At 40.4% G+C, this 17,879-nt stretch overlaps 2 pseudogenes; both read left to right on the top strand.

The window, feature by feature from the left end:
• The first annotated feature begins 11,219 nt into the window (after window positions 1–11,219).
• Window positions 11,220–11,338, top strand: LOC134971507 (5S ribosomal RNA; annotated as a pseudogene).
• A 5,040-nt stretch (window positions 11,339–16,378) lies between these two features.
• LOC134971552 (5S ribosomal RNA) lies at window positions 16,379–16,497 on the top strand (annotated as a pseudogene).
• Window positions 16,498–17,879: the final 1,382 nt, after the last annotated feature.

Here is a 17,879-nt window from a genome sequence, read left to right as displayed (position 1 = left end):
CTTTCAATGGTGAGAGAATCATATGCAGTGACAGTAGACGACATGTCAGTAATCGTTGGCAGGTCCTTCAGTCCGGACCAGATGTCAGCACTCGCTCCATACTGCCCTGCATCACCGCCAGCGGGTGGGCTCGGAATTCTTAGCCTTTTCCTCGCACCTCCAGTTGCGGGAGAATGTGAAGGAGGAGATGTTGACGGGTCACGTTCCGCTTGACTTGACAATTTTCTCACCAGCAGGTCTTTAAACCTCTGCAGACTTGTGTCTGCCGGAAAGAGAGATACAACGTAGGTTTTAAATCTAGGATCGAGCACGGTGGCCAAAATGTAGTGCTCTGATTTCAACAGATTGACCACCCGTGAATCCTGGTTAAGCGAATTAAGGGCTCCATCCACAAGTCACACATGCCTAGCGGAATCGCTCTGTTTTAGCTCCTCCTTCAACGTCTCCAGCTTCTTCTGCAAAAGCCTGATGAGGGGAATGACCTGACTCAGGCTGGCAGTGTCTGAACTGACTTCACGTGTGGCAAGTTCAAAGGGTTGCAGAACCTTGCACAACATTGAAATCATTCTCCACTGCGATTGAGAGGTGCATTCCCCCTCCTTTGCCTATATCGTGGGCAGATGTATAGGCTTGAATAGCCTTTTGCTGCTCCTTCATCCTTTGAAGCATATAGAGGGTTGAATTCCACCTCGTTACCACCTCTTGCTTCAGATGATGGCAGGGCAGGTTCAGGAATGTTTGATGGTGCTCCAGTCTTCGGCACGCGGTGGCTGAATGCCGAAAGTGGCCCCGCAATTCTTCGGGCCACCGACAGCATCTCTTGCACGCCCCTGCCATTTTTTAAATAATTCTGCACCACCAAATTCAATGTACGTGCAAAACTTGGGACGTGCTGGAATTTGCCCAGATGTAATGCACGCACAATATTGGTGGCGTTGTCCGATGTCACAAATCCCCAGGAGAGTCCAATTGGGGTAAGCCATTCTGCGATGATGTTCCTCAGTTTCCGTAAGAGGTTTTCAGCTGTGTACCTCTTATGGAAAGCGGTGATACAAAGCGTAGCCTGCCTAGGAACGAGTTGGCGTTTGCGAGATGCTGCTACTGGTGCCGCCGCTGCTGTTCTTGCTGCGGGAGGCAATACATCTACCCAGTGGGCTGTCACAGTCATATAGTCCTGAGTCTGCCCTGCTCCACTTGTCCACATGTCCGTGGTTAAGTGGACATTGGGTACAACTGCATTTTTTAGGACACTGGTGAGTCTTTTTCTGAGGTCTGTGTACATTTTCGGTATCGCCTGCCTAGAGAAATGGAACCTAGATGGTATTTGGTACCGGGAACACAGTATCTCAATCAAGTCTCTAGTTGCCTCTGAATTAACGGTGGATACCGGAACCACGTTTCTCACCGCCCAGGCTGCCAAGGCCTGAGTTATCCGCTTTGCAGCAGGATGACTGCTGTGATATTTCATTTTCCTAGCAAAGGACTGTTGGACAGTCAGTTGCTTACTGGAAGTAGTACAAGTGGTCTTCCGACTTCCCCTCTGGGATGACGATCGACTCCCAGCAGCAACAACAGCAACGCCAGCAGCAGTAGGCGTTACACTCAAGGATGCATCGGAGGAATCCCAGGCAGGAGAGGACTCGTCAGACTTGCCAGTGACATGGCCTGCAGGACTATTGGCTTTCCTGTGTAGAGTGGAAATTGACACTGAGGGAGTTGGTGGTGTGGTTTGCAGGAGCTTGGTTACAAGAGGAAGGGATTTAGTGGTCAGTGGACTGCTTCCGCTGTCATCCAAAGTTTTTGAACTTGTCACTGACTTATGATGAATGCGCTGCAGGTGACGTATAAGGGATGATGATCCGAGGTGGTTAACGTCCTTATCCCTACTTATTACAGCTTGACAAAGGCAACACACGGCTTGACACCTGTTGTCCGCATTTGTGTTTAAATAATTCCACACCGAAGAGCTGATTTTTTTTGTATTTTGACCAGGCATGTCAATGGCCATATTCGTCCCACGGACAACAGGTGTCTCCCTGGGTGCCTGACTTAAGCAAACCACCTCACCATCAGAATCCTCCTTGTCAATTTCCTCCCCAGCGCCAGCAACACCCATATCCTCATCCTGGTGTACTTCAACAGTGACATCTTCAATTTGACTATCAGGAACTGGACTGCAGGTGCTCCTTCCAGCACTTGCAGGGGGCGTGCAAATGGTGGAAGGCGCAAGCTCTTCCCGTCCAGTGTTGGGAAGGTCAGGCATCGCAACCGACACAATTGGACTCTCCTTGGGGATTTGTGATTTAGAAGAACGCACAGTTCTTTGCTGTGCTTTTGCCAGCTTTAGTCTTTTCATTTTTCTAGCGAGAGGATGAGTGCTTCCATCCTCATGTGAATCTGAACCACTAGCCATGAACATAGGCAAGGGCCTCAGCCGTTCCTTGCCACTCCGTGTCGTAAATGGCATATTGGCAAGTTTACGCTTCTCATCAGACGCTTTAAATTTTGATTTTTGGGTCATTTTACTGAACTTTTGTTTTTTGGATTTTACATGCTCTCTACTATATTATTGGGCATCGGCCTTGGCAGACGACGTTGATGGCATTTCATCGTCTCGGCCATGACTAGTGGCAGCAGGTTCAGCACGAGGTGGAAGTGGATCTTGATCTTTCCCTATTTTAACCTCCACATTTTTGTTCTCCATTTTTTAATGTGTGGATTTATATGCCAGTATCAATAGCAATGGCCTACTACTATATATACTGCGCACAACTGAAATGCACCACAGGTATGGATGGATAGTATACTTGACGACACAGAGGTAAGTACAGCAGTGGCCTACTGTACCGTACTGCTATATATTATATACTGGTGGTCAGCAAACTGTGTAAAACTTAAATGCACCACAGGTATGGATGGATAGTATACTTGACGACACAGAGGTAGGTACAGCAGTGGCCTACTGTACCGTAATGCTATATATTATATACTGGTGGTCAGAAAACTGTGCAAAACTGAAATGCACCACAGGTATGGATGGATAGTATACTTGACGACACAGAGGTAGGTACAGCAGTGGCCTACTGTACCATAATGCTATATATTATATACTGGTGGTCAGCAAACTGTGAAAAACTGAAATGCACCACAGGTATGGATGGATAGTATACTTGACGACACAGAGGTAGGTACAGCAGTGGCCTACTGTACCGTAATGCTATATATTATATACTGGTGGTCAGCAAACTGTGCAAAACTGAAATGCACCACAGGTATGGATGGATAGTAAACTTGACGACACAGAGGTAGGTACAGCAGTGGCCTACTGTACCGTAATGCTATATATTATATACTGGTGGTCAGCAAACTGTGCAAAACTGAAATGCACCACAGGTATGGATGGATAGTATACTTGACGACACAGAGGTAGGTACAGCAGTGGCCTACTGTACCGTAATGCTATATATTATATACTGGTGGTCAGCAAACTGTGCAAAACTGAAATGCACCACAGGTATGGATGGGTAGTATACTTGACGACACAGAGGTAGGTACAGCAGTGGCCTTCTGTACCGTACTCCTATATATTATATACTGGTGATCAGCAAAATTATGCAAAGTACTCCTACTATATACTACAATGCAGCACAGATATGGAGTGTTTTTCAGGCAGACAACGTATAATGGTGGTCACTGGTCAGCAAAACTCTGCACTGTACTCCTGCTATATAATACTGCTGGTCCCCAGTCCCCACAATAAAGCAGTGTGAGCACTGAGCACAGATATATGCAGCACACTGAGCACAGATATGGAGTGTTTTTCAGGCAGACAACGTATACTGGTGGTCACTGATCAGTAAAACTCTGCACTGTACTCCTCCTATATTAATAATACAGCTGCTCCCCAGTCCCCACAATTAAGATATAAGCAAGCACAAATATTTGCATCAACAATGAATAAACGGAGAGGACGCCAGCCACGTCCTCTCCCTAACATTTCCAATGCACGAGTGAAAATGGCGGCGACGCGCGGCTGCTTATATAGAATCCGAATCTCGCGAGAATCCGACAGCGGGATGATGACGTTCGAGTGCGCTCGGGTTAACCGAGCCATACGGGAGAAACCGAGTATGCCTCGGACCCGTGTAAAATGGGTGAAGTTCGGGGGGGTTCGGTTTCCGAGGAACCAAACCCGCTCATCACTACTGCAAACATTCTGTGCTGCCCTGTGTTTGCCCTGGCAGCTTGACAGGCTGCAGGGTGCCCTTGAACACTCCGGGCGGCTCTGCAGCAGTGCTACTGCAGTGTGCTGCTCCAGACAGCATACAAGTCACATGCAGGTGTCGTGGGGCAGCAACGGTGTCACCCTCCCAGGGCCCTGCACAACGGGCGACAGCACTGCTCGCATACCTCTAGTTATGACCCTGGAAATGTAATGGTCACATTACGGTGGCTGAAAAAAAAAAATTAAAATAGATGGCTCCATATCCTTAACTAACCCTGACAGTCATGGACAGATATACATCAAATAAAGTGACATTAAACAATCTAGATTGAGTGGATGCAGCTGCTCAGTTAGAGTCTGGAAATTATTTGCAAGGTTTGTTATTAGTATTAATTTAATGACTTATAATATCGTGACAAAGAAGCTGTTCAGTGGAACCACACACTGACTTAGAAATTGTCCACTATGGTTATTTTGTCAGGGTGACCGCAGACCTGTAACCATCATACAGTAAATGTTCATGGCCCTATCACTATCTAACAGAAATCTACTCCCAAGTAACCTGCTCCAGTCACCAGATAAATGGCCTAGACCAGTGGTTCCCAAACTGTGTGCTGTGGCTCCCTGGGGTGCCTTGGGACACTTGCAGGGATTGGTGGTCCAGGACCAATTCAAATTATTTATGGTCAATATAAAAGGCAAAACTAGTGCTAGTAGCTGTCAGTCATAAAATATGGGGACAAACAGAAGCAAATCTCGTCCCTCACCCACCCAATTGAGCCTAAGGATGACATATAAACACAATCTACTTAATGTAATATTTCTTTCTAAATTTCTCAATAAGAAATTTTTGGCCTAGGGGTGCCGTGAAAAAAATTCTGATATTCTAGGGCGCCGTAAGTCAAAAAGTTTGGAAACCACTGGCCTAGACAGTCTTTTATACTTTAGACTCCTCCACCTCCCAGACTGATAGGCAAGCAACACAGGTTCGGTATGTGTTACTGCCGGGTGGGTGTGTTGCTGGTAAGCAGCATCCATGCGGCAGTAACACATACCGAACCTGTGTTGCTTGCCGCACGGGATGCTGCTTATGAGCAACACACCCACCCTGCCTTCTAAAGGGAGTTCCTCACAGGTACTCTGGTTGATCAGTTACACAGTTTCAGCTGCACCAGGCTGCAGGGGTGAAAAGCAGTGCATGTAAGACACACATTTCTATGCTCCAAATACATGACTACATGACTTCCCTGAGTTTATCAGCTAAATACTCCTGGTTCCTCTATAGCACACTGCTGCTAATGCCACTATATATATATATATATATATATATATATATATATATATATATAGAGAGAGCGAGAGAGAGAGAGAGAGAGAGAGAGAGAGAGAGAGAGCAAATGTAGTGCAGAAGAGCGTCTACTAAAGTTTAGCACAATAAATTTGTGAAATCAATCACCCTGTGAATTGTGGGAACACACTGGTATTAAAAGCAATGACTTAGCTTATTAGCTTATTTAGAAGTCTTTGGTCTGGTGACCCAAAGAAGCAAGTGAATTAAAAGACAAAGAGAATCAAACAAAGGTCGGCCATTAAACAGGCCATCTGTAGTAAGAGCTCTGACCAGCCGGTGGCCAGACATTTTGCGGAAAAGGGGCACAGGCTGTGTGATTTGAAACAGATGATCATTGACCACATTCCGCCCAATAGAAGAGGAGGGGACAGGAAAGGTCTACTGTTAAAGCTAAAAGCCAGATGGATCTTCCAGTTAGGAACCATTAGCCCCAATGGACTTAATGAGATAATGCCCTGGAATGTTCTCTTATAAGAGTCTGTGAATGGTGTTATTTCTTAATTTATCAGACAGAGGACTGGTTCAATGACCATCAGGGACTATATATCTAGATATGTAATATTGCTTGATGTATTAGTTATATGTACCCCCCATGATAAGTGAGTGCTTGAACATTAGACAATTTGCTAGATACACTATACCACATTTTTGTGTTCGTTCAGTTTTTTTCACTTATCTTGGGCATCATCCATTATTCATTATATTTTTTTATAGTCTTTTACACATTTTTACATTCCCATTTTTATCGTATTTTTCCACTTATTTTTGATTTTTAGTAGTATTCCCACGATTTTAATGGTGCCAACCAGACACCAACGTTTATGGTCCACTGATAATTCAACACGTATTTAGCACAAGGCATACGCACCACACAACTTTAGTGTAAATAGCCAATGCATTTAACTGGTCACTTCATTAGCGATCATCGGATCGCTAATATAAATACACACCATGCATTAAACTAGCAAAAGTCTAAGAATTCGGGCACTCCGATCTAGGGTTTTTTCTGGTAAAAGGGATTCTGTACCCTCTGTCACTCTGTCTTTATCTCCAGGTATTTAGGTAAGTTTTGTTTGTATCTTTTCATCTCTGTTCACCTTGACAAAGGGGTGTGCTAGCCCCGAAACGTCGGCATGAAGTGTTAAACTTTTAAATACACACTTTGCAACATAAAGTTTCCGAGTGCTGCGGATTTCTTCTTTATTGGTATTTGCCCTACTTTCCACTGGAGGCACCGGAGCCCTGAAGTATTTACTATAGGGGAGTGCCGGTCCACATCCCTATCTATCTATCTATCTATCTATCTATCTATCTATCTTATATATATATATGTATTGTAAGGCAGATGTTTATATAAGTTTCAGTATGCAGTCAATTTCTTGATGTTGACAATGTTGACAACCATGTTATTTAAACAGTATTTGGAAGCCCTAACCATTAGCAAGTGAGGAGCAGAGTGTCCACTGTTTGCTCTTAACACATCTACTAAAAATGACTATTAATCTACAACTAATTTAAATGACAAGAGCACAAATCAAGCATTAGGTTGCCACCCTACTGCAACTACGCATTTCACCCACAAGTAGAACAAAATATTCAACTCATCAGCTTATATGACTATCTAGCTAATTCCATTTAAAATTGTGTAAGTTCAGGAAATGTTTAGTTTACCCATTCATGTGCGACTTTCATTCCTGGATTATCTTATCCATATATACTGCTGTAGAGAACTGTGGTATTATACTCCAATCTTCGCAGTGGTCATTTACACATTGACAGCTAGAGCTGACAATTCCGGGTGGTTTCCCGTTGATTTGATTTTTAACCAGATAATTATCCATAGTAGTTATTTGCTCTGCATTATAATCAGACTGTGATCTTTTTTATTCTGTTTGTGATGATATATTTTGTATGTGTTTGTTATGTGCATTAATTTAATATTAAACTCATTTTATTTACATTCTTTGTGTGGTTACAGGTGTAGTTATAGTTATTTAAACATTTGAAAGCTAACAATTTTTTAATGTCTTGTTTTTAAGGAAACACACATATATACAGTCAAAATTCTGAGCACACCCCCTGAAATCCAAAAGAAGCTTGCTTATCGTACATTCTGTTACTTGTGTATGAATGGAGTATAATTAAAAAATAACAAAATAAATCACTGTTTTGAGGGAAGAAGGTTATTCTTTGCAGCAAATCGACAAACGGTTGAAGGTATCCTTTGGGGCTGTGCATCGGGCTATTGAACGAAAGTCAAAAACCGGTCAAAATGTTACAAGAAAATGAACTGGTCATCCAAAAACAACAACTGTTCATGAACACAACTTCATTGTGACTACTATCAAGCAAAACATATGTTTGACCGCTCCAGAAATAAGAAGGGAGTTGCGGAGAAGCATGTGTCCGATAGGATGGTGGCCAGGCCTTAGTGGTAGGGTTGCTGTAAGAAAACCACTTCTATGTGCTATAAACGTAGCAAAAAGGTACGCATGGGCTAAGAAGCATAAGGATTGGACAGAGGAGCAGCGGAAGAGGGTGCTTTGGACCGACGAATTGAAATTTTAATTTTTTGGGTCGCATTGCCGGACTTATGTGTGTCTTCGTCCAAGTGAGCGCTTTCTCCCAGACTGTGTAGCGCCAACAGTTAAGCATAGAGGAGGCAATGTGATGGTTTGGGAATGTTTTGCAGGAAACCAAGTTGGTGACTTAGTCATAATCGGCGGAATAATGGATCAAAAGGTGTACCACAACATATTAGTGCATCATGCGATTCCCTCTGGAAGGTGACGTGTGGGTCAGGACTTCATTTTCCAACAAGATAACGATCCAAAACATACGTCCAAGTTGTGTACTAATTATTTGCAAAAGAAAGAAGACACTCAAGTTGTAACAAAAATGGAATGGCCACCTCAATCACCAGATGTTCCACACATCGAGCTTTTGTGGCAAGAACTAGACAGGGAAGTCTGAAAACAGATGCCTACCAACACTGAGGGCCCATGGGAGGCTCTTCAAAGCTGCTGGAGTCGACTGGATCACCAAAAGCTGGAAAAATGTGTAAATAGGATGCCAAGGATATGCAAAGTGCTTATCGAAGCTAAGGGTCGTCAATTCGATGGAAGCAGACTACCTAAATAAACTTGACTAAAAGTCAAAACAAGTCTTTTTTTGTTTCCGTATTGTTAAAGCACTTGTTTATTTTGTAAAGCCAATAAAATAGGTTTTATTTCGTTACTGTGCAGTTCAATTGAAAATTCGTTAAAATATACTGGTGTGCTCAGACTTTGGACGAGTAATATATATATATATATATATATATATACAGTAGAATAACCAAATAGCGCTAAACAAAACCACCTTAGGTACAATAGTCCTTAGGGGAATCAGCTGCTAAACCCCAAAATAGGTCCTCTTGCCAGTTGAGAACCAGTGGTTTAACGGTGTATGTGGTTGTCAGGGGAGAACTCAGAAAACAATTAAAGTCTCTTGTCTGTATTTCCAAGGAAATTCCCTCAGATTGAATGTGGCCATGGAATGGTAGATGTTTCTGGAAAAAACCCTCTCACCAGAATCACCCACACAGCAGAAATCACTCGTTAGTCCATAACCTGTATAAAATTTAATAAAAATCTTTCGTAAAAACTTTTTTTGTACGACTCCTACATTTATCTTGACGTTCATGGGAAATTAGATCTTATTGGGACTTGCTGTCCACGCCAGCCGGGGAGGAGCTCCTAAGACAGCCTGTCCACCCACTAATGTCTAAGACAGTCACACAACGTGTTTCGTCTATGCAGACTTCCTCAGGGGTGTCTTTAACAAAAATACAAATAGAAATGACAAAACTCATTTCATATATAACAGACTATTTTCATACATACATAAATAGATTATCTTAGAGTGACATAGTCTGGGTGCTGGTAAATATATAGGAAAGAACTTAATAATAACTATATGGTGTGGACAATTAAAGACATGATTGAAATAGTCAATTCCATATGGACCAGTAATATGATCTAATACAGCTTATATTGGGAAGACTGAAAAGTCTAACGAATAACTAATCCAACAATACATATGTGATCATCCTTAATGATGCCCTTAATATTAATCTATCCAACTGCAACAGCCATATATATATATATATATATATATATATATATATATATAAATTGTGATAATAAAAATGATAAATAATATATAAAAGAACATTTGTATGTATAGCATGAGGTTACAGGCTCCACTTCTAACATTGGTCAAGTATACCATCTATGTTCTTTGAAAACTTACTTTATACCTGTAAGAGCGATGTCCTAGCTGTAGATTTGTATAAAATAGGGAGAAAATCCTATATAAGCACAACTCTGTGGACACAGAATCATTCATTAGTCCCAGAAATCTAACAATAAATCCTACTTTGGTCTGATAATAATCGAATAATTAATACTTACAATAATCTAAAACTGCATTTCCTAAACCTGAAGGGGTGCAATTAGTGGTCCTTAATTGCCAACGTGCAAGACTTTTCAGAAATCTTTAAAAAACAGCGTTTATTTTTCTAAAACAATATAATTATAATTAATTTGATGTGAAATCTACTTAATAAACTATTTTCAGTGAATTATGACTTTTCTTATTATTAAAGTGACCATTGTAAATGGTATTGTGAAAAATAAATAAATAAATAAATTGCATAAATGACCACTTACTGATAGCTGCAAACTTGAGCTGGTGTCCTCAGTGCTGGCTAAACTCTGAATAAACCCTGAGTGCTCTATCTGGTCTTTTATTCTCCCCTGTCATTACATCACTTCCTATGAACTAGTTAATTGATTGTAACTATTAACTCTCTTTTAAAAGGATAAAAAAATACCTTCCTTTGATGAAAATAAATATAGTGTAATTTGAACCTCATCTCTTATATATAACTAATATTCTCAAATAAAATATGATTTAGTATATATGATAAACGTTAATTACTTTAATTAGTGACATAATTCATTTCAGGAGTGAACATCGCTTCCTGTATGTGTGCCAAGCCTAACTCTCAACCACTACTTTGCGCATGCGTCCCCGGCCGTGGAATGCACTGTGCTCTAACTTCCCCATCCCCATATACCATAAAAGACTTCATGAACTGGAATACAACATCTGTGATTTACCTCTTGTAATGTACCTGTAAAATGAAATATGTGGGAAAGACAAAAAGACCCCATAAAATACGGATCCAGGAGCACATAAGAAACATAAAAAACAAAGTAGAGAGCCATGCAATTTCCAGACATTTTGCGGTACAACATGATTCCAATCCAGAGGAAATTACATTCAAGGCTATTGAACACGTGGTCCTGGGTGAGAGAGGAGGGGACCTCGCTAATAAACTTTCCGGACTGGAAATGTACTGGATCTTCCAGTTGCAGACTCTACATCCAGCTGGCCTGAACAAGGGATATGAAATTGCACCTTTTTCATAAGGTGCAGTATCCGCTACCCCTCTTTTTATTCTCTATATACCGTGTTTATTCTCTTCCTTGTTCTGTATTCCACGTCATCCAATAAGACACGTTTTGCACTTCAAAAGATATTAAAGAAGTGTTTCAAAAAAACAGGTCTTTGTTATCATGGTGTCTGTTTGAATCCGCGTACAGTCAAACCACACTGGTACGCCCAATCTCGCCTGATCTTGGAAGCTAAGCAGTGTCTGGGCCTGACCAGTACCAGGGAGGGAGACTACCTGGGAAGATCAGGTACTGTAAGGATAGCAGTTTTTGTATAATACACATTGACCTATTGATAAGCACTTTTATGGAATTATAAAAAAGAATAAAAAAAATATTCAATTTTTTTTTTTAACCTGGTCTCGGGTATTTTGATGTCTGTTAAAGTTCACATACAGTCAAACCACACTGGTATGCCCAATCTCTTCTGATCTTAGAAGCTAAGCAGTGTTCGGGCCTGACCAGTACCAGGGAGGGAGACGACCTGTGAAGATCAGGTACTGTAATGATGACAGACGAGCACCAATAAATAATGACAAAGCACTGCGGTATTTTATTGTCACCTATTTGATATTAATTAATTCTAATACATTGGATTACCATTTACACACTCTCGTTTACCTGCACCTGTCTTATATATATATATATATATATTTATTTTTAATTCCCTCACGGGCATCATTATCTAGATGAGCCCAATGTCACTTCTAATAATATAGATATGACACTTAAATTTATTAACTTTTACTGCACTGGCACTTAAAAATATAATAAGTGACGTATGTCTACTTTTTATTATGGCTGTGTCTACTTTTAACTGTAGCCATGGAAACTATGCCTGTATTTTCTATATTATGATATGCTGATTTTATCATTTGTTTTCTATTATATCATATATACAACATGTTGCCATGGAAACCGAGCTGCCTGTGTCCTGAGACTGTCTGCATGACTACTCAAAGATGGCCGCCGCAGCCTCATTGAAAAATATGACAAGAAACCCACATAAAATGGACTCTCCCCGAGTGAGCTGGAGGAGACAAAACATCCCCCTCTATGTAAAAGCAACACAGAATACCCGTGGGCACATGCACATTGAGATCCAGGAAGCCAGGAGCCGCCGCGTGCGCATGTGCGATCGCCGCAGGAAGTGGGGGGGAAGTGACAAATGGAGTCGTCCATCACCGGAAGTGTGCGGAAATTACTCCTGTTCACATTCTGGACGGATTTAAATGTTATTTCATACTGTTTTTCACTCGTTTTCATCAATAATAAACATGCCTGGTGAGGACCTCCTCCCTGATATGTTTTAAAATGAGCTTTGTACGTTCTGCTAATGTTTGTTGTCAGATCACATCACATGATCTATTATGATGTCACCACCTCATACCTAAGTGATATGGGTATAAATAGACATACAGCTTCATTCTGTCCCTACCCCTTGTGTCCCTACCCCTTGAAGAAGTCTGTTGAGACGAAACGCGTTGGTCCTGTACTGACCACCCAGTGTTTTCAAGTTAAGTTTATTTCCTATCCTTTTATCCTTTTACATTTATATTTTTATATTTTTTTGTACTTTATTTTATATGAAATCTTTGCTTGTACTCCACACATTTTTAAAAAACTGATTTTACTCTCATGTATTAAAAACTTTTTTGCTTTTATATATTTTTTGGCTTTCATTTAAAGAAAACAAACATATTTTAAACTTGATCTTTTAGCCATATTAGTCGCCGGTATCCCTATTTCCCCTGTTTTATGCATTTTTAACAACACTATACCATTGTTGTATTTTTTGGGGTTTGGCTGACACCTTTTTATAAGGGAAAATGGGCTTTTAGTATTTTTGTGTGGTGAACCCTTTTAACGTTTACATAGCCTTGCTGAGACTTTCATTTCACAAGTGGCGCTGTACTATCTTCTTGTACAAATCTTTGTTGGTATATTTTGTATAGCAGCCTGGTGGGCATAAAAGATCTAGTACCAGACAGAAATGTTTGGAAATAATGATTGTACAACTAAAAGAAATGACCTATGCCAAAAAATATTCAATGAGAGTAAAACATGTAATGTCCCCACACCAACACGAGATCTGGATGACTTGTTTTGGGGAATGGAAAAACTCCTTATTAAGGAAGTCAAAGCATGGTGGGATGTGAAAGGACTCGAACATTACATCTCAGTTAATCGAGTGCCTAGGGGTCTGAGAATCCTCAAACAACTCACGTTTGAGAACATGGACACAGAATTCATTAAGGAATGGGACTCCATATTACATAGATGTTCCATTGATTTAATGAAATTACTCATCAGGAAAAAGAAAAATGTCCTGGTGTAACTAGAAGCTGAGATCAAATTGAAAGAATCAGAGATGCTCAGCTTCAAGGATAAGGAAGACTTTCAAAAAAATGAAAAGGTTCTGAACAAGAAACTTGAACACGTTGAAGGGGAGGTCATAAAAGGAAAAAAAAAGAAATTTAATAGGGACAAGAATGACTATATTCAGGGACAAACGAAAAGTTGGAGCAAATTCAAGGCATGTGACCAATCCAATGGGATTGGAAGATATCAGTGGAAAACAGTACCAAATAGATGGAGAAGTACTAGGAACAGGAGTACAGATTCTGCATCAAGCCCATACGTAAGAACAACCAACAGGTTTTCTGCGTTGCAAAGAAGGGACTCAACGGGTAATCAGGATTTTTTATCTTTAAGAACAGGTGCACGAACAAAGGAAACAATAAGAAACGTGGTGAAAGAGGACAGCAGACAGGCCTCACCAATGAAAAGAAGGTTCCTAGAAGAAGAGGAAAATGGGGCGGCAGGAGGGAGAGAACAAAAAAGAAGGAACCTGTAGAAGCTGTACCGCAGAGTAAAGGCATCTTCAACTTATCAAAACACATTTTAACCAAACCCGAGGTGACACTTTTAAATAAGGGATTATCATTTGCACCTACAAGTGGCCTAAATAAGTTTAAAACTTTTATTGACTTAAATAAATTCATAAGGAAACTGACGCTAAAAAGACATTTTCTGAGGAAAGAGGAAGCTGTCATTAGTAATTATGAAGACAGATTTAAGTCTGGTCTAAAACCAACTTCGAAATATTATCCCTTGGAATCTAAAGGCAACAATGTCAGTATATTTTATGATTTGGTGAAAAAGGATTTATGTGACTCTGAACTGAAACCAGTCAAGGAGAAAAATATGAGCAATCGAGAGTGTGAAGCCTTGAAAAAACTCCAGAAAAATAACAACTTAGTTATAAAACAAGCTGATAAAGGGGGGGGGGGGGGGGGGAATTAGTTATTATGGACCCTGAGGCATATACCAAAGAGGCACAAAGACTTTTGGGAGATACGATCTCGTACAGACCGTTGAAAAGTGACCCTAAGAAAGTCTTTGTGGACGAACTCAGAACTTTACTTTTACATGGTCTACGGAATAATGTACTAACCAAAGATGAATTTCAATATTTGATGCAATCTAATCCTATTACTCCCATTTTTTATTTCTTGCCAAAAATCCATAAATCCTTGACCAATCCACCGGGTAGACCAATCGTAGCAGGGATCGGGTCGCTTACCGCAAACTTGTCAGAGTATGTCGATGTGTTTTTAAAGAAGTATGTGAAGGAGCTTCCATCTTTTTTGAAAGATACTACATCGGTACTTAACATAATAAGAATGGTGGAGTGGAAAGACTCATACATTTGGGCGACTGTAGACGTTCAATCTTTGTATACATGTATCGAGCATTCAAAAGGCATATCCGCATGTAGGGAGTTTTTAGAAAGCGACCCTTCCCTCACTGACACCCATAAGGATTTTATATGTGATCTTATGCATTTTATCCTCAGTCATAACTATTTAAAATTTTTAAACCAGTTTTACTTACAATGCTGCGGTACAGCAATGGGAACAACGTTTGCCCTGAGTTTTGCCAACTTGTTTATGGGAAGTTGAGAAAGAGTACATGTTTACAACTCAAGAGCTTTCAAGGAGAATGTGGTATTGTACAAAAGATACATTGATGACATTTTAATCATCTGGGATGGCTCAACAGAAACTTTTAATGATTTCCTCAGGACATTGGGAACCAACGACTTGAACCTTGCTTTTACTTCAACTGTTGATAGTAGATCTGTGGAGTACCTAGATCTGATTTTATCTGGAGAGAATGGGAGGGTCACGTCGAGAAATTTTATCAAGGAAGTGGACATGAACAGTTACTTGCACTATCATAGTAACCACCTAGAAAGGTGGAAGAACAATATCCCGGCATCCCAATTCTCAATAATAAAAAGGAATTGCACAAGCTCCAAAGACTGTGATGACCAACTTGAAGTCTACAGAAAAAGGTTTGAGGACAAAAGTTACCCTGAGCCCATTCTAGATGCAGCTCTGGAAAAGACAAGAAGCCTCAACAGAGAGGAATTATTAACGTATAAAACCAGAGAGGAGAAAAAAGACTCGGTCGCATTCATTACCACCTTCAGTCAGCATAAAAAAGTAATACGGAAATCACTCAGAACTCATTGGAACATTCTTTTAATGGACCCGGTGCTTAAGGAGATTCTACCACCACAACCTGAACTTGTATTCAAAAAATCAAGAAATTTGAAGGACATTGTTGCACCAAGTATGCTAAGAGAGGAAGCAATGTACAAGACCCCGAGCATGAAATGTACAGGATCATATAAATGTGGAAAGTGCAACATCTGCAGATACTTACATCGAAACAGGAAAACATTTAGTGACATGGATGACAAGAAGGAATATACCATAAAGGACTTCATGAACTGCAATACATCATCTGTGATATACCTCTTGGAATGTACCTGTAAAATGAAATATCTGGGAAAGACAAAAAGACCCCTGAAAATACGGATCCAGGAGCACATAAGAAACATCAAAAACAAAGTAGACAGCCATGCAGTTTCCAGACATTTTGCGGTACATGATTCCAATCCAGAGGAAATTACATTCAAGGCTATTGAACACGTGGTCCTGGGTGAGAGAGGAGGGGACCTCGCTAATAAACTTTCCAGACGGGAAATGTACTGGATCTTCAAGTTGCAGACTCTACATCCAGCTGGCCTGAATGAGGGATATGAAATTGCACCTTTTTCATAAGGTGCATTATCCGCTACCCCTCTTTTTATTCTCTATATACTGTGTTTATTCTCTTCCTTGTTCTGTATTCCACGTCATCCAATAAGACACGTTTTGCACTTCAAAAGATATTAAACAAGTGTTTAAAAAAAACAGGTCTTTGTTATCATGGGGTCTGTTCGAATCCACGTACAGTAAAACCACACTGGTACGCCCAATCTCGCCTGATCTTGGAAGCTAAGCAGTGTCTGGGCCTGACCAGTACCAGGGAGGGAGACTACCTGGGAAGATCAGGTACTGTAAGGATAACAGTTTTTGTATAATACACATTGACCTATTTATAAGCACTTTTATGGAATTATAAAAAAAAAGTAACATTTTTTTAACCTGCTCTCGGGTATTTTGTTGTCTGTTAAAATTCACATACAGTCAAACCACGCTGGTACGCCCAATCTCGTCTGATATTGGAAGCTAAGCAGTGTTCGGGCCTGACCAGTACCAGGGAGGGAGACGACCTGGGAAGATCAGGTACTGTAATGATGACAGACGAGCACCAATAAATAATGACCAAGCACTGTGGTATTTTATTGTCACCTATTTGATATTAATTAATTCTAATACGTTGGATTACCATTTACAAACTCCCGATCCCCTGCACCTGTCTTATATATATATATATATATATATTTTAATTCCCTCACGGGCATCATTATCTAGATGAGCCCAATGTCACTACTAATAATATAGATATGACACTTAAATATATTCACTTTTACTGCACTGGCACTTTAAAATATAATAAGTGACGTATGTCTATTTTTTATAATGGTTGTGTCTACTTTTAACTGTAGCCATGGAAACTATGCCTATATTTTCTATATTATGATATGTTAAGTCTATCATTTGTTTTCTATTATTTCATATATGCAACATGTTGCCATGGAAACCGAGCTGCCTGTGTCCTGGGACTGTCTGCATGACTACTCAAAGATGGCCGCCGCAGCCTCATTGAAAAATATGACAAGAAACCCACATAAAATGGACTCTCCCCGAGTGAGCTGGAGGAGACAAAACATCCCCCTCTATGTAAAAGCAACACAGAATACCCGTGGGCACATGCGCATTGAGATCCAGGAAGCCGGGAGCCGCCGCGTGCGCATGTGCGATCGCAGCCGGAAGTGGGACGGAAGTGACGAACGGAGTCCTCCATCACCGGAAGTGTGGCGGAAATGACTCCTGTTCACATTCTGGACGGATTTAAACGTTATTTCATACTGTTTTTTACTCGTTTTCATCAATAATGGACATGCCTGGTGAGAACCTCATCCCTGATATGTTTTAAAATGAGCTTTGTACGTTCTGCTAATGTTTGTTGTCAGATCACATCACATGATCTATTATGATGTCACCACCTTATACCTAAGTGATATGGGTATAAATAGACATACAGCTTCATTCTGTCCCTACCCCTTGCAGAAGTCTGTTGAGACGAAACGCGTTGGGCCTGTACTGACCACCCAGTGTTTTCAAGTTAAGTTTATTTCCTATCCTTTATCCTTTTACATTTATATTTTTATATTTTTTTGTACTTTATTTTATATGAAATCTTTGCTTGTACTCCAAACATTTTTAAAAAACTGATTTTACACTCATGTATTAAAAACTTTTTGCTTTTATATATTTTTTGG

This window comes from Pseudophryne corroboree, chromosome 11 (assembly GCF_028390025.1).
Source record: "Pseudophryne corroboree isolate aPseCor3 chromosome 11, aPseCor3.hap2, whole genome shotgun sequence".
NCBI lineage: Eukaryota > Metazoa > Chordata > Amphibia > Anura > Myobatrachidae > Pseudophryne > Pseudophryne corroboree.
This window is presented reverse-complemented; position numbering and strand designations above follow the sequence as displayed.